Source organism: Bufo bufo, chromosome 1 (assembly GCF_905171765.1).
Source record: "Bufo bufo chromosome 1, aBufBuf1.1, whole genome shotgun sequence".
Lineage (NCBI taxonomy): Eukaryota > Metazoa > Chordata > Amphibia > Anura > Bufonidae > Bufo > Bufo bufo.
The window spans coordinates 288,202,709-288,222,396 of NC_053389.1; positions in this window are offsets into that span (position 1 = coordinate 288,202,709).

The following is a 19,688-nucleotide window of genomic DNA, read 5'->3' on the forward strand; positions in this document are numbered from 1 at the left end:
GATAGTTTGCCAAATAAAGTACCGTTGCATGCAGCATTTAATTTTTTTTTATTTTTGCCAGAACCTCTGCAGTGGATGACCATATAGCTTAGTGGTTGCAATGGGTGGCTCATAGGACTACAGCCACAGTGCAGTTCATGGGCGGGCTGATAGGATTGCTGACACAGTTCAGGGAGGAACATGATAAGATGGTAGTAGTCCATAACAGTGGGTGAGGAGAAGTGGCTGGTAAGTTTGTAGCAGCTCATGATGGGGTGGGAGAAGTGTTTCCATAAGAATTCGGACTTGCGGTGCATGAGTAGTTGGGTGGTTGAAGATTGAATGGTGCATTTTTTTTCTTTGTTGGTGAAAAGTTCGGAAGGGAGAAGCCATACAGGTAGTGGGAGGGGCCAAGGGCAGGGTATGGGGGTCCAATTCAGATTCTTGCTTGCTTGCTTGCCCAATGATTTCTATGTACCCCCCTAACCAGGAGGCTACCAGACATGTGTCTAAAACAACAGTTCATTGACCCCTACTGAGTATGGGGCTCCGAAGCACATGGAAGGTCTCTGTACCTTTGCTAACAAAGTTGCATTGGTAGAAAAGACTTTAATTTTCGCAGCAGTATCTGAATTGGACCTCCCCTGATTGTCAAAGTGTTGCCTTCTCCGATGAGTCACATTTTCTGCTTCATCAACTGGATGGATGTTGGCGTCTCAGGCAGTGGCGTACATAGAGAAGTAAGGGCCCCATAGCAAGGATCAAGCCAGGCCCCCCACACAGGACAGAAGGGTTTCTGCCTAAACCCTTTTCAATGACTCTTTGGCCATTTTTCCACTGCCTCATTTGTCAAAAGTTGTTCCTTTAGAGGGTAGAGTCCTGACCAAGTTTTTACCTCCAGTAGAAGAGGAGATAATCCCAACTAAGACTGGGCCACCTCTTACCCTGGGCCCCATAGCAGTCGCATGGTTGGCCTCTATGTTAGTTACGCCCATGGTCTCAGGCAAGAAACATCAGAACATCAGAGAACAAACACAGAGAGCAACCATTGCTGGAAGAACACAAGCTGGTGGTGGCAGCATTATTGGTCTGGGGATTTTTTTTTTCCATTCTCTGGGTCAACTCATCTATATGGAGAGCACTCTCAACCAATGTGGATATGAATCCATCCTTGCAGATCACATACACCCATACATGCTGACTGCGGGCAGGGCCCTCTCTCCTTCTGTACCAGTTTGTAAATCATCTTGTTCATGCTTAGCGCAATTGTCTGTATTATGTATGTGTGCCCCTTTTCATATGTACAGCGCCATGGAATGAATGTTGCTTTAATAATAAAGAATAATAACAATATTAATAATAATGTGTCTTCCCATGGGATCTTCCAGCAAGACAATGCAACTTGTCACACGAGTAGAAATGTCTGACATTGGTTGGAAGAGCATGACCAAGACTTCCAAGTACCACCCTCGCCCCTCATTCCCCACACTTGAACCTAATTGAGCATCTGTGGGACCACCTCCATTGTCATGTTCACTCTTTTGATTCTCCCCTACGCGCTCTCCAGCAGCTGTCAGATGCATTACAGTCAGCATGGCTCCAGATACCTGTGACAACCTACCAGGCCTTATAGAGTAACTCCAATCTCATCTAGCTGCAGTCTGTGCTGCACCCTGCGGTTACTCTGGATATTAGCTGGTGGTCATAATAATGTGACTTGTTTGTGTATGAGCATTAAATTACAGACTCTCAGTTACAGCAAAGTCTTCAGTGGAAACAGGTGTAACAGTAGTACTGTCTCTTTAAGTGGCAACAACTTACTTTCTCACCTTGTGGTGCACCCAACTTCCGTGGGCACAGTCACTCTGTTAGGAGTCTCCTCAAAATGGCAGTGGTGAAGATGGTTAAAAGAGTTTTCCAACATTTTAATATTCATAGTCGATCCGCAGGTCAGGTTATCAATATGAGATTGGCTGGGGTCTGACTCCTGGCCACAGACGGTCACGGCACTCTGTAAGCACTTGGGCCTCTTCCTAGGTCATATGACATTACATTCATCGATCACATAGCCTAGGCGCAGCTAAGTCCCATTCTAGTGAATGGGGCTGAGATATGAAGCATAGCCTCTATGAAACAGATGGTGCTATGCTTGGCAAGCTGCAAGGAGACCACAGTGCTCATGAGAATGTCACAGCCTCCTCAAACAGCTGATCTGTGGGGGTGCTAGGAGTCGGACCCCTGTCAATCTCAAATTGATGATCCATCCGAAGGATAGGCCACCAGTATTAAATTCCCAGAAAACCCTATTAAGCTTCAGTTGATGAGTCAATGTCTCCTCAATGTGGTACAGTCTAACATAATATGAACTCCAATAGTCTCCAACAGGTAGCAGGTTGCATTCTCCTTTACAAACACCACATACACCCTACACAGTTGCAATATCCTTCTTTTTTTATCACACACATCAGTGCACACTGTTTTACTACCAGTATGGCTCACAGAGAGTCTCCTCTGCATTAGCTTCTTGGCAAAAGGCTGGCTGGTCTTCGCAACAGACCTGTCTTCTATACAGACCTTGGCTGCCTAAGGATGTAGGGTTAGGCAGCATCAACTCTTCTACATTGTTCAGCTGCATCTCTGCCCTTATCTAGGTCCTGAAATGGCACACCTTAATGGCAAGTGCCACTCACCTCCACTGCTAGCTATCTACATGCAGGAATCTGCAGGATCTCCCAGCTCCCACTGGTGCCAAGTGGGTCCCTTTTTCCATGCTCTCCTCTGGATAGGTCATCACTATCTGATTAGTCAGCTGTTTGAGGAGGATCTGGTGCCCGCATTAGCACCACATCCTTCTCTCTGCTCACCAAGCACAGTGCCATCCATTTGATAGCGGCTGTGCTTGGTATCACAGCTCACAGCCCCATTCACTTCAATGGGGCTGATCTGCACCTAGGCCATGTGACCGATGACCATGACATTACATGGACTAGTGAAAGCTCCAAGAAGGCTGCAGTGCTGCTGCTAGCTCCGGTGCCTTCTAAAACAGTTCATCGGCGGGGGCCCCCAAGTGTCAGACCCCCACCAATTAGAGGATAGGTCATCAGTAGTAAAGTGTCAAAAAACTCTTTAAGTGTGGGGATATATAATATTATACCTAAACAGAAAACCAATATAATGTTGGAGTGTTCCCAGCAGCAGCCAATTTACAGTTCAATTTAGGAGGGATTACAGGGTTAATGGTAACCCTTAGCGGCACAACAGGGAAAAAGATATGTTTTGTTTTAGAAGTGGGGGTATAATTTGTTTCAACCCTCTTACATATTCAGTTTTCTTAAAAATCAAGATTTAAAGGGGGATTATTGCATCAGCACCGAAGCAACAGTCATACTGTACGGAGTCACTAACACAAAGCAATTTGCATTTTCCCAGACAATGCCACCAACAGCGCACTCAGAACCAAAGGGACCTGTAATACATACTATAGTGCTGATATATAACCGTCAAGTAAAAATATACACTGGAGGGCAGCATTTATCGCTTCATTCCGCCTCTTCTGCAAACCAGAAACTGCAGGGAATTCCTTCATATCTGCTCTGAATTGATGAAGTACATATGTTCCACACAGTTTAGTGATAATCCTATCCAATCCAGGAAAGCAGCTCGCCCTGTGCATGGATAGTTAGTAATGGCAAAGTAATTCTCATGCACAACACACACACATACCCCCTTCGAGTGGCCTCATGGTCTAAGCACTACCATCATTAAAGGAACATTGGCGATCTGCTAGTGTCTGCACTACCTAACAGTGCTCTTGTATCACCTTTGTCTGCTGCCGTTAAGCTTAAAAATGTAGTTTTATTGATATGCAAATGAGCCTCTAGGTGCTATGGGGGCGTCTTTTCAGCACCTAGAGCAGTGATGGCGAACCTATGGCACGGGTGCCAGAGGCGGCACTCAGAGCCCTCTATGTGGGCACCCACGCCCTGGAAAGTCTATGGCATAGCAATATGCTTTAGACTTTTCCTGACATTCATCATCCCCAGGACACACTATGAACAGCACAGGCAGCGCATTAAATGTAGGCTATTAAATCTATTATAGATAAATGATAAAGGACATGAAAGATATATTATACTGGTATTTCGGTTAAATTGCCGTGTCGGCACTTTGCGATAAATAAGTGGGTATTTGGTTGCAGTTTTGGGCACTCGGTCTCTAAAAGGTTCACCATCACTGACCTAGAGGCTCCGTCCACTCACTATTTCTGCCGCTCATCGCGTCCCTCCAGCCCGCCCCTCTCCTCTAGATTGACAGCCAACCTCGCTCCATCTCGGACGAATTCCCGCGCCTGCGCCGTACGCTTCTGTATTCGGCACAGTGACTGTCGGACCGCTCCCTGCGCCGTAATCGTCGCAGGCACAGTGAAGATGCAGGCGCAGGGAGCGGTCTGACAGTCACTGTGCCTGCGCCGAATACAGAAGCGCACGGCGCAGGTGCGGGAATTCGTCCGAGATGGAGCGAGGTTGGCTGTCAATCAAGAGGAGTGGGGCGGGCTGGAGGGGCGCGATGAGCGGCAGAAATAGTGAGTGGACGGAGCCTCTAGGTGCTGAAAAGACGCCCCCATAGCACCTAGAGGCTCATTTGCATATCAATAAAGCTACGTTTTTAAGCTTAACGGCAGCAGACAAAGGTGATACAAGAGCACTGTTAGGTAGTGCAGACACTAGCAGATCGCTAGTGTCAGTCAGCGAAAAATCTCAAAATCTGCTGGTAGAAACCCTTTAAGCTGCTTCCAAGGCATCGTACTGAGCCAGCCAAAATCCTACTCCGTACTGATGATTGGCAGTCACCCCGAAACATCTGTCTACGGATAGACATCTGGCTATATTTCTTTGTCTAATCCCAAGGCTTGATGGAAAGTCAGATTTTGACTCACAGGGAGCCACCTTCTACGTGGGAGATACCTCTTTGCATCCTTGTTTGACATTGACCTTGTGATCACTAGTAAGAGGACGGCTAATGAAAGAACAGCGTTTTGTACTGCCTGGCCAAGATAAACAGAAACAAAGACAATGCACTAAAATTTGTAGACAGCAATAATTTAAAGAGAGTCTGTCACCTCCATATGGCCATATACAGCGCTTACATTGTCCTATCGCACACCTATACATGAATGTAATGGCACCTTTGTCTTTTTCTTTACATTTGCAGAAGCTGGAAAAATGAAGTTTAATTTGTATGCAAATGAGGACTCGCAAGTGCCCAGCGGCGGCGTTCACTGTGTTGGAGCCCAGGCTGCTCTGCCTTTTTTCATTGTTTCCTCGCCCCAGCCTCTGACTAAGCTCTCCCTCCCATTCCCTTGCGTCATCCTTCGGTCCGGCCGAGATCCCACGCCTGCGCACTGCCTCCGGGCTGGGGCATGCTCACTGCGATGCCCATTGTTGGCACGGCATAGCTCTAACTACTGCGCATGCGCCGGCGAGCGGCGCGAAAGCAGCAGCAATGTGGTGTTTTTGTGTAGTTAAAGCGATGCCGTGCCCACAATGGGCATCGCATGGCGCATGCTGCGGCCCGGCGAGGCAGTGCACAGGCGCGGGATCTCGGCCGGACCGAAGGATGACTCAAGGGAATAGGAGGTCGGGCATAGGCAGAGGCTGGGGCGGGGGAACAATGAAAAAAGGCAGGGCAGCCTGGGCTCCAACACAGTGAACGCCGCCGCTGGGCACTTGCGAGTCCTCATTTGAATACGAATTACACTTCGTTTTCCAGCTTCTGCAAGTCTAAAGAAAATAACAAAGGTACCATTACATTCATGTATAGGTGTGCTATAGGACAATGTAAGCGCTGTATATGGCCATATGGAGGTGACAGACTCCCTTTAAGCTTAAAAAAATGACTATAGTGCCTTTTAAATGGACTTAATATGAGAAGTGGACTAAAGTACCCATTTAAAGGGGTTCTCTGGGCATGTCGTCTAATTAACAGATGGTGCTACTGCTAACCTGTGGAGGGAACACAGAACTAGGAAAGATATTTGGTTCTAGTACTTGTTTTTCTATAGCTCCCTCTGTATTTTTGCAATATATCGCTGCTCCATTTCATGGCCTAGAACAAGGGCTCCCTCTGCTGGTGCACTTCAATCATAACCGCTCTCCATAGTGACAGCAATAGAGTTTGTAAACATTTCATTGACCTTTACTTTTGCAAAGTAGAGCAAGTAATCCTATTGAATACTGATGGACCCTTCACTGCATTTTGCTGATAAAAAAAAGTTATATTTCCTTATTAAAACAATTTTCTATAGAAAGTTCCTTTAACAAAGGGTACTTATAATTAAAGGCTCTCCCAATGATAGATTGATCATCCTAGAGATGGGGGATTTCCAGAGAAACCTAGCAGAAAGTGTTCCATTTCCCTGGAGTATGAATCAGCATCAGCAAATTTGCATGTGCTGCTAGAAGAATTTTAGGGGCATGTGCACAATCACTGATTCATTTTTGTAGGCACATCATTTGCGCACAGGCCCAATTATCATGATACAAGGCCATGTTATTCTGCCAGCACAGTGGGGAATCATCTGTAGAGGGACAGTCCCTCAAAGACGGAGAATTTTCTCAGATGAACTAATTGATTCTTACAAATCAATTTGCTCATCCTTAAAGGGGTTATCCGAGTTAACTTAACCTTATCTCTATGGCTTTATTTCTCCTATACATTAGTTTTCCTAAATCACTTACTGTACCTATCTTGTGCCGTTTCTCTGCTATACTAAACAGTCATGTGACCGCCCACGTCATCAGCTGTGACATTCCGTTGACATGGAGCTCTCTGCTTGTCGGAGTGACTAAGCCATGTAAACGGAACGTCATCAGCCTTGGCCACGCCCCCACCTCTCTGCATTACAGTCCGTGCGGCTGTGAGTTGATCGCGCATGCGCGATCCTCACTTGTGCCGCGGCTACCTCCAAGTTCCTCCCTGCGGCTAATAGCTGATCGCATATGCGCGATCCTCAGGCCAGGCAAAACAAGCAATAGCTTGGGGCCCCGAACTGGTTGGGGCCCCGAGCTGGCCAAGCAGAGTAACAGTCAGAAGATCCAATGGTATAAAATATTCTAACCCCCAGGCGTTCCCATGGTGACGGGGACGCTTGCCTGGTTAGAATATACCATCGGATCTGAGTTTTTCGAGCTCAGTGAGATCGTAAAAAACTCAAATCCGATGGTATATTCTAACCCCCAAGCGTTCCCATGGTGACAGGGACGCTTGCCTGGGGGTTAGAATATACAGGGCGCTGTAGTGAGCTCTTTACTTGGATTATTACAGGATATCTCTTACTTTGTCTTAGCTCTGTACTCCGGTAATAGCAGAGCAGGCAGTGCGGGGGGTGGCGCTCACTCACTGTCACTGACGTCACGCGCCTGCTCCTCCCACTAGGCGGAGCAGGCGCGTGACGTCAGTGAGTGAACGCCGCCTGCACTGCCTGCTGTTGTTACCGGAGCTAAGCCAAAGTAAGAGTCAGAGACTCAGAGATATCAAAATAATAAGTAAAGAGCTCAGCAATGAGAAATGAAGTGACTGATTAGTTTATTAATATACTGCTGCTGTGAGCGTCGGGGAGGGGGATCTGTGGATGGCACTGAAGGGGGATCTGTGGTCTGTGGATGGCAGGCAGTGCCATCCACAGATCCCCCTACAGTGCCATCCACAGATCCCCCCTCCCCTAAACAGTGCCATCCACACAGATCTCCCCCCTAAACAGTGCCATCCACAGATCCCCTCCCACAAATATTCATGAGGGAGAGATGAGTCATTGTTGTTACTGCTGCATGTAAACACAGCAATAACAGAACCTGGAAAAGGTGTAAGGATCGTTCATTTTTCAAAAAATCAAGCTTGACTAATGTATATGTATATCCTGATTAATTTTGTTAGGTTTTATTTTTTTTCCCATAACTCGGATAACCCCTTTAACCCCTTCATGCCATCTGTATATATACGGGCCAGACGGTCTTTAAAGGGCTTCTGTCACCCCCCAAAACTCATTTTTCATTTTTGGGCATATTAAAATCCTTATTGTACGACTATTCAATATTTAGGGCTCTTACCTTGTTCTGTGGCTTCATTTCATTAAAAATCTAGCTTTTAAAATATGCAAATGACTTCACTACCAGCAAGTAGGGCGTCTACTTGCTGGTAGCCGCCGCATCCTCCTTTTAAAAAAACGCCCCCTCCTCCAGTTGATTGACAGGGCCAGCGAGCGCTCTCCTCCTCCGGCTGGCCCTGTCAGCATTTCAAATCCCGCGCCTGCGCCTTACGTGTCTTCATTCGGCGCAGGCGCTCTGAGAGAAGGACGCTCGCTTCCTCAGCACTCCCTTAGTGTGCCTGCGCTGATGACATCACCTCTAAACCCGAAAGAGAAGACGTCATCGGCGAGCGAGCATCCTTCTCTCAGAGCGCCTGCGCCGAATGAAGACACGTAAGGCGCGGGATTTGAATTGCAGACAGGGCCAGCCGGAGGAGGAGAGCGCTCGCTGGCCCTGTCAATCAACTGGAGGAGGGGGCATTTTTTTAAAAGGAGGATGCGGCGGCTACCAGCAAGTAGACGCCCTACTTGCTGGTAGTGAAGTCATTTTCATATTTTAAAAGCTCGATTTTTAATGAAACAAAGCCACAGAACAAGGTAGGAGCCCTATATAGGGAATAGTCGTTCAATAAGGATTTTAATATGCCCAAAAATGAAAAATGAGTTTTGGGGGGTGACAGAAGCCCTTTAATCCTAGTGCTGTACAGCGCTCAGATTAAAATTCCTGCTCCTGCAATCTAGCAGGAGCAGATTGGGTCCCTGGCTGTCAGTGACAGCATGGACGCCAAGGAGAAGACTAAAGCAGTTTAGTACTGTTGTGCCAGGTGCAAAGCACTCAATAACCGCTATGCAGTGAATACAGGAAGCGGCTGAGCAGCGGTTACTGGGCCAGAGCAGAGCAGCAGGCCGATGCCCCTACCATAGCGGCAAACCATGCGACTGCTATGGGGCCCAGGGCAAGAGGGGGCCCAGTTGGAATCGTCTACTCTTCTACTGGGGGTGAAAACTTGGTCAGAACTCTACCCTCTAAAGGAATAACTTATAGCAAATGAGGCAGTGGAAAAAATGCCCCAAGGATCATTGAAAGGGGGTTAGGTGGAAACCCTTCTGTTCTGTGTGGGGGGCTTGGTTAGATCCTTATGTAACATCCTGAAGTATGTCACTAAACTTCTGTTCTCCTGCTTCATCATGTTAATGCAAATGTGTTTTACCATCTTGTGTAATATAACTGTGTATTTGCCAAAATGAACATTTTTATGCCTGTTATGTATATTTGCTGTAATTCTCCATGTACACCAGCAGGTGGCAGCAATATGTGCAACAGGTCAGAGTTAGCTTCTAGCCTGGAACAGACCATTCCAGTCTAGTCTCCCCTACATGAGCAGAAGTGGGATGTCCCATGCCATGCTTTATGAGGAGGAGAAGGAAGTTAGGCAGTGTGAGCCACCCCCCTGCCGGGGTAGGCTGTGTTAGTAGGAGCTCCCAGAAACAGGGACCCCAACCAAGGATCCAAGCCTCGGCTGAGGCCCAGTTCAACCTTCCCCGCCTGAGTCCCTTACCTCAGCTGGTGGACAGAGAAAGCAGCCCTTCACAGAACTATCAGATCTCCAGGAAGCCACCAACATACCCTGCGAGCAGTCCTGTAAGTAAAGATCCCAAGACAAGGAGAAGATAAGTACCTCATCAGCTAGTCAGACCCAAACTAAGCAGACTCAAGACAGAGCAGAAGATGGATACCTGCCAGATTCTAATAGGCGTATTATCAGATGCAGAATACTTATAAATTCCTGTCACATATTGCCAAAACCTGCTGGGATTCTAGACTATTGCTGTATACTTGTATGGATCAAAGCTGCATATCATAACATCAAGTAAAGACAAGTTGGACCCTATTATCTGTGTGGATTTCCATCATTCCTCAGTTACTCCTATTAACCACACTCAATTTGTTGCATGTGAGACCCGGGATACAGGAGTCCAGCCGTTCCAAGGTAGGAGACACCGTTGACACTACCAAATCTGCTATACAGAGACATTATCCCCCTCTGGCATTCCTTTCCTAGTACGTGAGCTCATAACATCTTAAAGGGCCCTGCTACAGTACCTGCGCAAGCTGCAACTGGCGTCACGAACTTATACACATATATACTGACCCACTGCATAGCATGCCCACTGACCCAGTGTCCTGCTCATTGCATCAAGTGGCGTCACGAACGGGATCGGATTGAATTGTGTGTCCATCCCTAACTACAGAATCGCATCTAATTGTGCGCTAAAAAACGGACTTAAAACCGCATGTTTCACAGTATAATAAGGGCTGAAGATTTTCCAAAAATCGCTAAAAAAAGTGACTTTCTTACTTATATTGTTGTGCCAAGAAAGCGCTGCTAGTGCGCTACTGCATACAAAGTGTTAATTCGATATTGAGGAATTCGCCATATTCGTTTTAAAATGGTGCTTCATCTTCATGCCAATGAACAAAGAAACAAAAGAACGCCCTCTCAGGAGCGCGAAAAGGCTGTCTACGCCCCCCAGAAGCGGGAAAATCTAGCGACACCCCCTACAGAAAGGTGCGAAGATGTCGAATACTCCCCTTCAGGAGCGGGAAAATTGAGAACGCCCTCCATGAACTTGTCACTGACCTGGCCCGAGGTAATAAAGACTCCACCCTCTGCGCCCCTCCCTTAGTTCTGGCGATCAGTGTGTGTAGGAGAGCAACAAGCATGGCTTACCCGCGTCCCAGGTGGAACGAAATGTCCATCGGCGGAGAGGACGTGTACCCAGAACAGCCGCTGGAGATTCAGGTCTCCCAGCTGATGCAGAAGCGTGGACCGTCGACCTTTGGTACCAGGCCGGAGGCAGTGGATCCCTCCATGCCCAAAGCCCCAGTCTCGCCTGCCCTGTCCAGTATTACAGAGGAGTCAGAGAAGGCCGCCGCTGAAGCCCCGATCCGTGATGTGGAAAGCCAGGATCTAATTAAGTTCCCGGGGGCCGTGGATCCCTCCACCGATGCAAGTACCCCCGCGGAAGGCGATGCAGCCATACAGATGGAAGTGGACGTCGAGCCATCCACCGCAGGGGCCGTCGCTACTGAAACCAGCATCCAGCCGACGACGCAGACGAAGATGGAGCTGCAGGATCGTGACCAGAGGACACCGGAACCGGCCGCCCGGCCGCATCATCAGGTAGGAGCAACCCCGCTCCCTGAGGCCCAGGCCCAGTCCGTTTCCGTCCCGCTGCCACGTCCAGAAACTCCAGCACCCGCCATCAGTCTTAGGCCCACAAAGCCACAGCTACCTACTGGTGCGACGGAGGCGGCTGGGGATTCCACTCTGCCGCCCAGCTATGAGAAGTTGAGGAGCCTTAATCCGGAGGTCCCTCATGAAATCACGGCCTTTGCCCAGACCGCTTGGGAATACAAGTCGGCGGTTGAAGAGTGGGTAAAACAAGTCCTTGATAGCCCCCAGTCAGGAGACCCCAAGTTGACCAGGAGAAACGGTACGGTTCTATGATTTTCGGTGGAGCGCGGTGTAGGGTTCCTCCAGGACAATTATTCGGGCACCGAAGTATTTGTGGGCCGCCGATCGGTGAAAAGACATTATCTGCCCCAGGAGAGGCACATTCTGTATATTGGGGACCAGGTGGAGTACACCCCCATGCGTTCCATGCAGGGACTCTTTGCTGCAGGAGTCACCCTGTTACAAAAGCCACTCTCCCCTGCTGTCACCCCAGAGACCTGGCAGGAGGATCCAGGCTCTAAGGGCAGGACCCGTTGTTTGCAGGAAACCCCAGATGGCCGCCTGCTCTTCAAGGAGAAGGTTCAACCAGCCCCTGCACCTTTGATACCGGACTTGTCACCGCCACCAACCCTGAGGGTGGGACAAATCAATAACAGTGTGCTCACATTCAATCCCAAGGTGCAGCCATGTTTTATGCCGCCTTATATGCTGCCCAGGAAGCAGTCTTCACAATCTGCTCCAGGCCTCCCTGAACCTTTGCAGCCAGAGATTCTGCCACTACCTGCACCGCTGCTGTGGATTCCGGTCTGCAGCAAGCAACTGCAGCATTCACCAGGCTGTCTGCAGAGCCAACCCCTACAGCAACCGGTAGAGGGCAGTGGCGCACCACTACCAACACTACCCTCAGCTACCAGCAGAGGCTAGAACATCCTCTGATGAGGTTTAGCAGCTCTAGTAGCGATGAGGAGCTGGACACCTACCTATAAGGTGCCCCCACTACAAAGACTCGACCAAGAGTGACATTGTTTTAGGAGCCACTCCGTGGACTGCTACCTGACGGGTGAGGACCTGTTTGGCATGTTGTGTGCTTTTAACCGTTTTGTTTCAGGTTGCCATTGTTTGTCCTCATCCAGATGGTCATGTCAGTTAGGACTCCCCCCATCAGCTCTTAACCCCTTACGTCCAAGTTGAAAGTTTTATCCCCTTTCTCAGGTTACTTGATAGCCTGTTGCTGCTATTTTATGACATTTTAACCCTTTGGATTACAATTAACTTTTGCCCTGTGGATTGCAAAGAACTTTTATCAATTTCCAGAGGATTCTACAACTTCAAGCACTTCCAGGAATAAGGACTCAAGTTATTGTTGAGCCTATCCTTGCACTTATAAGATTTGCACTATTTTATATCAAATGTTTGCAACATAAAAGCTTGCACTCAATCCTCATGCTATTTAATATTTTGCACTATTGTACCTGTTTACTGTTATGTAACGTTCAAGTATCCTGCCCATTGTGTGTATTAGGCTACTTTCACACTAGCGTTCGGGTGTCCGCTCGTGCGCTCCGTTTGAAGGGGCTCACGAGCGGCCCCGAACGCATCCGCACGGCCCTAATGCATTCTCAGTGGAGGCGGATCCACTGAGAATGCATCCGCCTGGCAGCGTTCAGCCTCCGCTCCGCTCAGTGAGCGGACACCTGAACGCTGCTTGCAGCGTTCGGGTGTCCGCCTGGCCGTGCGGAGGCGAGCGGATCCGTCCAGACTTATAATGGAAGTCAATGGGGACGGATCCGCTTGAAGATGACACTATATGGCTCAATCTTCAAGCGGATCCGTTCCCCATTGACTTTCAATGTAAAGTCTGAACGGATCCGCTCAGACTACTTTCGCACTTAGAAAATTTTCTACGTTTATAATGCAGACGGCTCCGTTCGGAACGGATGCGAACGTCTGCATTATAAGAGCGGATCCGTCTGATGACACATCAGACGGATCCGCTCCGAACGCTAGTGTGAAAGTAGCCTTACCCTTCTAGGTGCCGCAATGTGAATTTATGCACTGTTTGAAATGATAGCACTTAACCATTGCACTTAACAAAAATGTCGCAATTTATTTAAAGTGTGCCTTTTCACAACTCTTGTTCTCTCCCCCCTTCATACGGACTGTCATCAGAGGGACACTGAATACTAATGGCCTACACCCAGGTAGGACCAAATGGTAAGTCCTGACAGGTCTAATTACACAGGTACCCCTGCTGCTTCGGGAATCGTTAGAAGCCCTAGGCTGCTCCTTCCCGCTTGTTTTATGTTCCGGATTGTTCCCATCCGGAGGTGTCTCATTTCCAGGAGATCCATGGGAACGTACTGCCCTCCTCCTGTGACTTGCCAGAAGACACGGAGACGATAAATACCTCCCCTTCTGAGCGTTCGCCTAAGGTATGGTACCTCAAGCCTTAGAGCCTTATATTTAGCTTCCTCTTAGTCATCATAGTGATCGTGCTATAAGCCAAATTTCTTCAGGCTATGATGCAGGGAAGGGAATACAGGATAAAGCCACCCTTTCATTTGCGGGCATTCCATTACATAATGGTGGGATTACGGAGTAAAGACACCCCCATGCTTTCTTTGATATTGGTGGACGATATACAAAGTCAGTCAGTAATGTTTGCTTAGTGCAGTATTTAGGTTACCTGGTTATACCAAGAGAAGGAAACTGTGTGTTGGACACCTTACTCTAGCGGGCAGGAACCTCGAGGAAACCGTTAAATGTTTTGTCTATGTAATGTCATTATATGTATAGTCATGCAGCACTCTGTATTTATTGGGTACCCAGAGCTTATTCCTCAACCGTCTACCATGCACCGAGGACGGCTTCACTTAAAGTAAAGGGGTATGTAACATCCTGAAGTATGTCACTAAACTTCTGTTCCCCTGCTTCATCATGTTAATGCAAATGTGTTTTACCATCTTGTGTAATATAACTGTGTATTTGCCAAAATGAACATTTTTATGCCTGTTATGTATATTTGCTGTAATTCTCCATGTACACCAGCAGGTGGCAGCAATATGTACAACAGGTCAGAGTTAGCTTCTAGCCTGGAACAGACCATTCCAGTCTAGTCTCCCCTACATGAGCAGAAGTGGGATGTCCCATGCCATGCTTTATGAGGAGGAGAAGGAAGTTAGGCAGTGTGAGCCACCCCCCTGCCGGGGTAGGCTGTGTTAGTAGGAGCTCCCAGAAACAGGGACCCCAACCAAGGATCCAAGCCTCGGCTGAGGCCCAGATCAACCTTCCCAGCCTGAGTCCCTTACCTCAGCTGGTGGACAGAGAAAGCAGCCCTTCACAGAACTATCAGATCTCCAGGAAGCCACCACCATACCCTGTGAGCAGTCCTGTAAGTAAAGATCCCAAGACAAGGAGAAGATAAGTACCTCATCAGCTAGTCAGACCCAAACTAAGCAGACTCAAGACAGAGCAGAAGATGGATACCTGCCAGATTCTAATAGGTGTATTATCAGATGCAGAATACTTATAAATTCCTGCCACATATTGCCAAAACCTGCTGGAATTCTAGACTATTGCTGTATACTTGTATGGATCAAAGCTGCATATCATAACATCAAGTAAAGACAAGTTGGACCCTATTATCTGTGTGGATTTCCATCATTCCTCAGTTACTCCTATTAACCACACTCAATTTGTTGCATGTGAGACCCGGGATACAGGAGTCCAGCCGTACCAAGGTAGGAGACACCGTTGACACTACCAATCTGCTATACAGAGACATTATCCCCCTCTGGCATTCCTTTCCTAGTACGTGAGCTCATAACATCTTAAAGGGCCCTGCTACAGTACCTGCGCAAGCTGCAACTGGCGTCACGAACTTATACACATATATACTGACCCACTGCATAGCATGCCCACTGACCCAGTGTCCTGCTCATTGCCCCAAGTGGCGTCACGAACAGGATCAGATTGAATTGTGTGTCCATCCCTAACTACAGAATCGCATCTAATTGTGCGCTAAAAAACGGACTTAAAACCGCATGTTTCACAGTATAATAAGGGCTGAAGATTGTGCAAAAATCGCTAAAAAAAGTGACTTTCTTACTTGTATTGTTGTGCCAAGAAAGCGCTGCACGTGCGCTACTGCATACAAAGTGTAATTCGATATTGAGGAATTCGCCATATTCGTTTTAAAATGGCGCTTCATCTTCATGCCAAAGAAGCTGCAACTGGCGTCAAGAACTTATACACATATATACTGACCCACTGCATAGCATGCCCACTGACCCAGTGTCCTGCTCATTGCACTTTTCTATGTACACCACTGGCAGCAGGGTCTTGGGAGATCCTGATTAGCTCTATCAGTGTGCCATGTCCCCATGGGGGGCTGTTTTCCAGGATAACTGAGACTCCCAGAGGACATATCATGTGGCAAATATATAGTAAAGAATAAGTAAAAGCAATAAAAAATGCAAATAAAAATAATTATAATGAAAAACACCCACGCCAACTGAAACTGTCGCCATAGTTGACCCAGTCACGCAAAACTATACATATTTTACATATACATATATTAATATGATCAACACAAAATACGGAACCCATTGCAATAATTTATTTTTATGTCAGTTTGAATATTTAAAAAATTATTAATCACAGCTAAGACAATAACCTGTCATAGGGTGAATATGCCAAGTTAGTATAAATCAAATGTAGAGTATTCACAGAGTACTACCCTAATTAAAACGTAGCCTTTATTCATAAACGCTAAAATTACCCAAAAACAAAGTATTCCAAAGAAAATAGACCCACTTCAGGACACCCTACCTAGGTGTCTTTAAACATCTGTCTTCAGGGTCATCCAAGGGCTTTTAGGAGGTTCCTGAATACGGGATCGCCCTTATCGGGGCGGCTATTCCGTTTTATAGGCAGGGGTTTACAGTATAGGGTGAGGATAAGGGAAAGGCCCCATATCAGACCATCACCACACTGCCTACAATATTGCCCTATCCCGTATTGTGGAATAGTTATAACTGTTCTATCTACACTATTTTTGATTCAATATTATATTATTATTTTTTTGTATACTTTGTTTTTGGATAATTTTAGCGTTTATGAATAAAGGCTATGTTTAAACAGCTCCCGACCGCCTAACGCAGGGATGCGTCCTGCGGGCGGCCGGGTTATTCCTCGTTGACGCATCGGCACGTCATCTCGCGAGACGCGAGATTTCCTGTGAACGCGCGCACACAGGAGCGTGTGTTCACAGGATCGGAAGGTAAACGAGCTGATCTGCAGCCTGCCAGCGGCGATCATTCGCTGGCAGGCTGTAGATCCGATTTTTTTAACCCCAGAAAGGTATATCAGATGCTGTTTTGTTAACAGCGTCTGATATACCTGCTACCTGGTCCTCTGGTGGTCCCTTTTGCTTGGATCGACCACCAGAGGACACAGGCAGCTCTGTAAGTAGCACCAAGCACCACACTACACTACACCTCTCCCCTGTCACTTATTAACCCCTGATCACCCCATATAGACTCCCTGATCACCCCCCTGTCATTGATCACCCCCCTGTAAGGCTCCATTCAGACGTCCGTATGTGTTTTGCGGATCCGCAAAACACGGACACCGGCAATGTGCTTTCCGCATTTTGCGGATCCTCACATTGCCAGAACTATATAGAAAATGCCTTTTCTTGTCCGCAATTGCGGACAAGAATAGGACATGTTCTATATTTTTGTGGAACGGAAGTGCGGACCCGGAAGTGCAGATCCGCAATTCCGGATCCGAGTGGGACAAAGTCCCCATAGAAATGAATGGGTCTGCAATTCCGTTCCGCAAAATGCGGAACAGAATTGCGGACGTGTGAATGGGGCCTAAGGGTCCCTTATCACCGCCAGTTACTTAGCTACTTGTTAGGTAGTTAGCGCCCAGCCCACCGCACCACAGTCACTGATTAGTCGCTGATTAGCGTCATCGCTGTCGCTAATCAGCACTAGTACTATATAGTATCTGTAAGTGATCAAGACTGATCGCAATCAGATCTATATCAGTACATTAGGGTCACCTTAGGCTCTACAAAAAACGCAGTGTTTGCCCGATCAGGCCTGATCTTGTGCGCACACTTGCGTTCAGTCCGCCCCACCGCAGTGACAGAAATGTTTTTTTTTCTGATCACTGCAAAAACACCGTAAAATCGCTGCGGCGCTATAAAGATCACTTTTGAGCTTTTTGGATCTTTATTAGCGATCGCAGCTTTTTTTTTTTTGCACATTTTTTGGCAGAGATTTTTTCATCCACATTGATTGATGCGAATGAAGAAATCTGTGCCGTTCATTTTTTATTTTAGCCCAGAGGCTGAACGAAAAAAAAATATCTCATTACCCGTATGCTCAATATAAGGCCTCATGCACACGACCGTGCAGTTTTTTGCGGTCCGCAAATCGCGGATGCGCAAAAAACGGAAGGCGCCCATGATGACTTCCGCAATTTGCGGAACGGAGCGGGCGCCGGCAATATAAATGCCTATTCTTGTCCGCAAAGCGCGGACAAGAATAGGGCATGTTATATTTTTTTAGCGGGGCCGCGGAACAGAGCCACGGATGCGGACAGCACACGGAGTGCTGTCCGCATCTTTTGAGGCCCCATTGAAATGAATGGGTCTGCATCCGAGCCGCCAAAACGGCGGCTCGGATGCGGACCCAAACAACGGTCGTGTGCATGAGGCCTAAGGAGAATAGCAGAAACTCCTAATGCTGGCCATACATGTAATGATTGCGGAGACCCTCAAATGCCAGGGCAGTACAAACACCCCACAAATGACCCCATTTTGGAAAGAAGACACCTGAGGGGCATATTGAGTCCATGAAAGATTGAACTTTTTGTCCCAAGTTAGAGGAAAGGGAGACTTTGTGAGAAAAAAACTAAAAAAAATCAATTTCCGCTAACTTGTGCCAAAAAAAAAATCTTCTATGAACTCGCCATGCCCCTCACAGAATACCTTGGGGTGTCTTCTTTCCAAAATGGGGTCACATGTGGGGTATTTATACTGCCCTGGCATTTTAGGGGCCCTAAAGTGTGAGAAGAAGTCTGGAAAAATGGGAAAAGTTGTCTTTTACAGAGATATTTATCTCACCCAGCATGGGTATATGTAAAAATACACCACAAAACACATTGCCCTACTTCTCCTGAGTACAGCGATACCACATGCGTGACACTTTTTTGCAGCCTAGGTGCGCAAAGGGGCCCAAATTCCAATGAGTACTTTTAGGATTTCACAGGGCATTTTTTACGCATTTGGATTCCAAACTACTTCTCACGCTTTAGGGCCCCTAAAATACGAGGGCAGTATAAATACCCCACAAGTGACCCCATTTTGGAAAGAAGACACCCCAAGGTTTTTCATGAGGGGCATGGCGAGTTCATGTAAAATTTTATTTTTTGTCACAAGTTAGTGGAATATGAGACTTTGTAAGAGAAAAAAAAACAAAAACATTTTCCGCTAACTTTTGCCCAAAAAAATAAATTTCTAGGAACTCGCCAGGCCCCTCACGGAATACCTTGGGGTGTTTTCTTTCCAAAATGGGGTCACTTGTGGGGTATTTATACTGCCCTGGCATTTTAGGGGCCCTAAAGTGTGAGAAGAAGTCTGGGATCCAAATGCCTAAAAATGCCCTCCTAAAAGGTACTCGTTGGACTTTCGGCCCCTTTGCGCATCTTCGCTGCAAAAAAGTGTCACACATGTGGTATCGCCGTACTCAGGAGAAGTAGGGCAATGTGTTTTGGGGAGTCTTTTTACATATACCCATGCTGGGTGAGAGAAATATCTCTATAAATTGACAACTTTGTATAAAAAAATGGGAAAAGTTGTCATTTACAGAGATATTTCTCTCACCCAGCATGGGTATATGTAAAAATACACCCAAAAACACATTGCCCTACTTCTTCTGAGTACAGCGATACCACATGTGTGACACTTTTTTGCAGCCTAGGTGCGCAAAGGGGCCCAAATTCCAATGAGTACTTTTAGGATTTCACAGGGCATTTTTTACGCATTTGGATTCCAAACTACTTCTCACGCTTTAGGGCCCCTAAAATACGAGGGCAGTATAAATACCCCACAAGTGACCCCATTTTGGAGAGAAGACACCCCAAGGTTTTTCGTGAGGAGCATGGCGAGTTCATGTAAAATTTTATTTTTTGTCACAAGTTAGTGGAATATGAGACTTTGTAACAGAAAAAAAAAAACATTTTCCGCTAACTTTTGCAAAAAAAAATACATTTCTAGGAACTCGCCAGGCCCCTCACGGAATACCTTGGGGTGTCTTCTTTCCAAAATGGGGTCACTTGTGGGGTATTTATACTGCCCTGGCATTTTAGGGGCC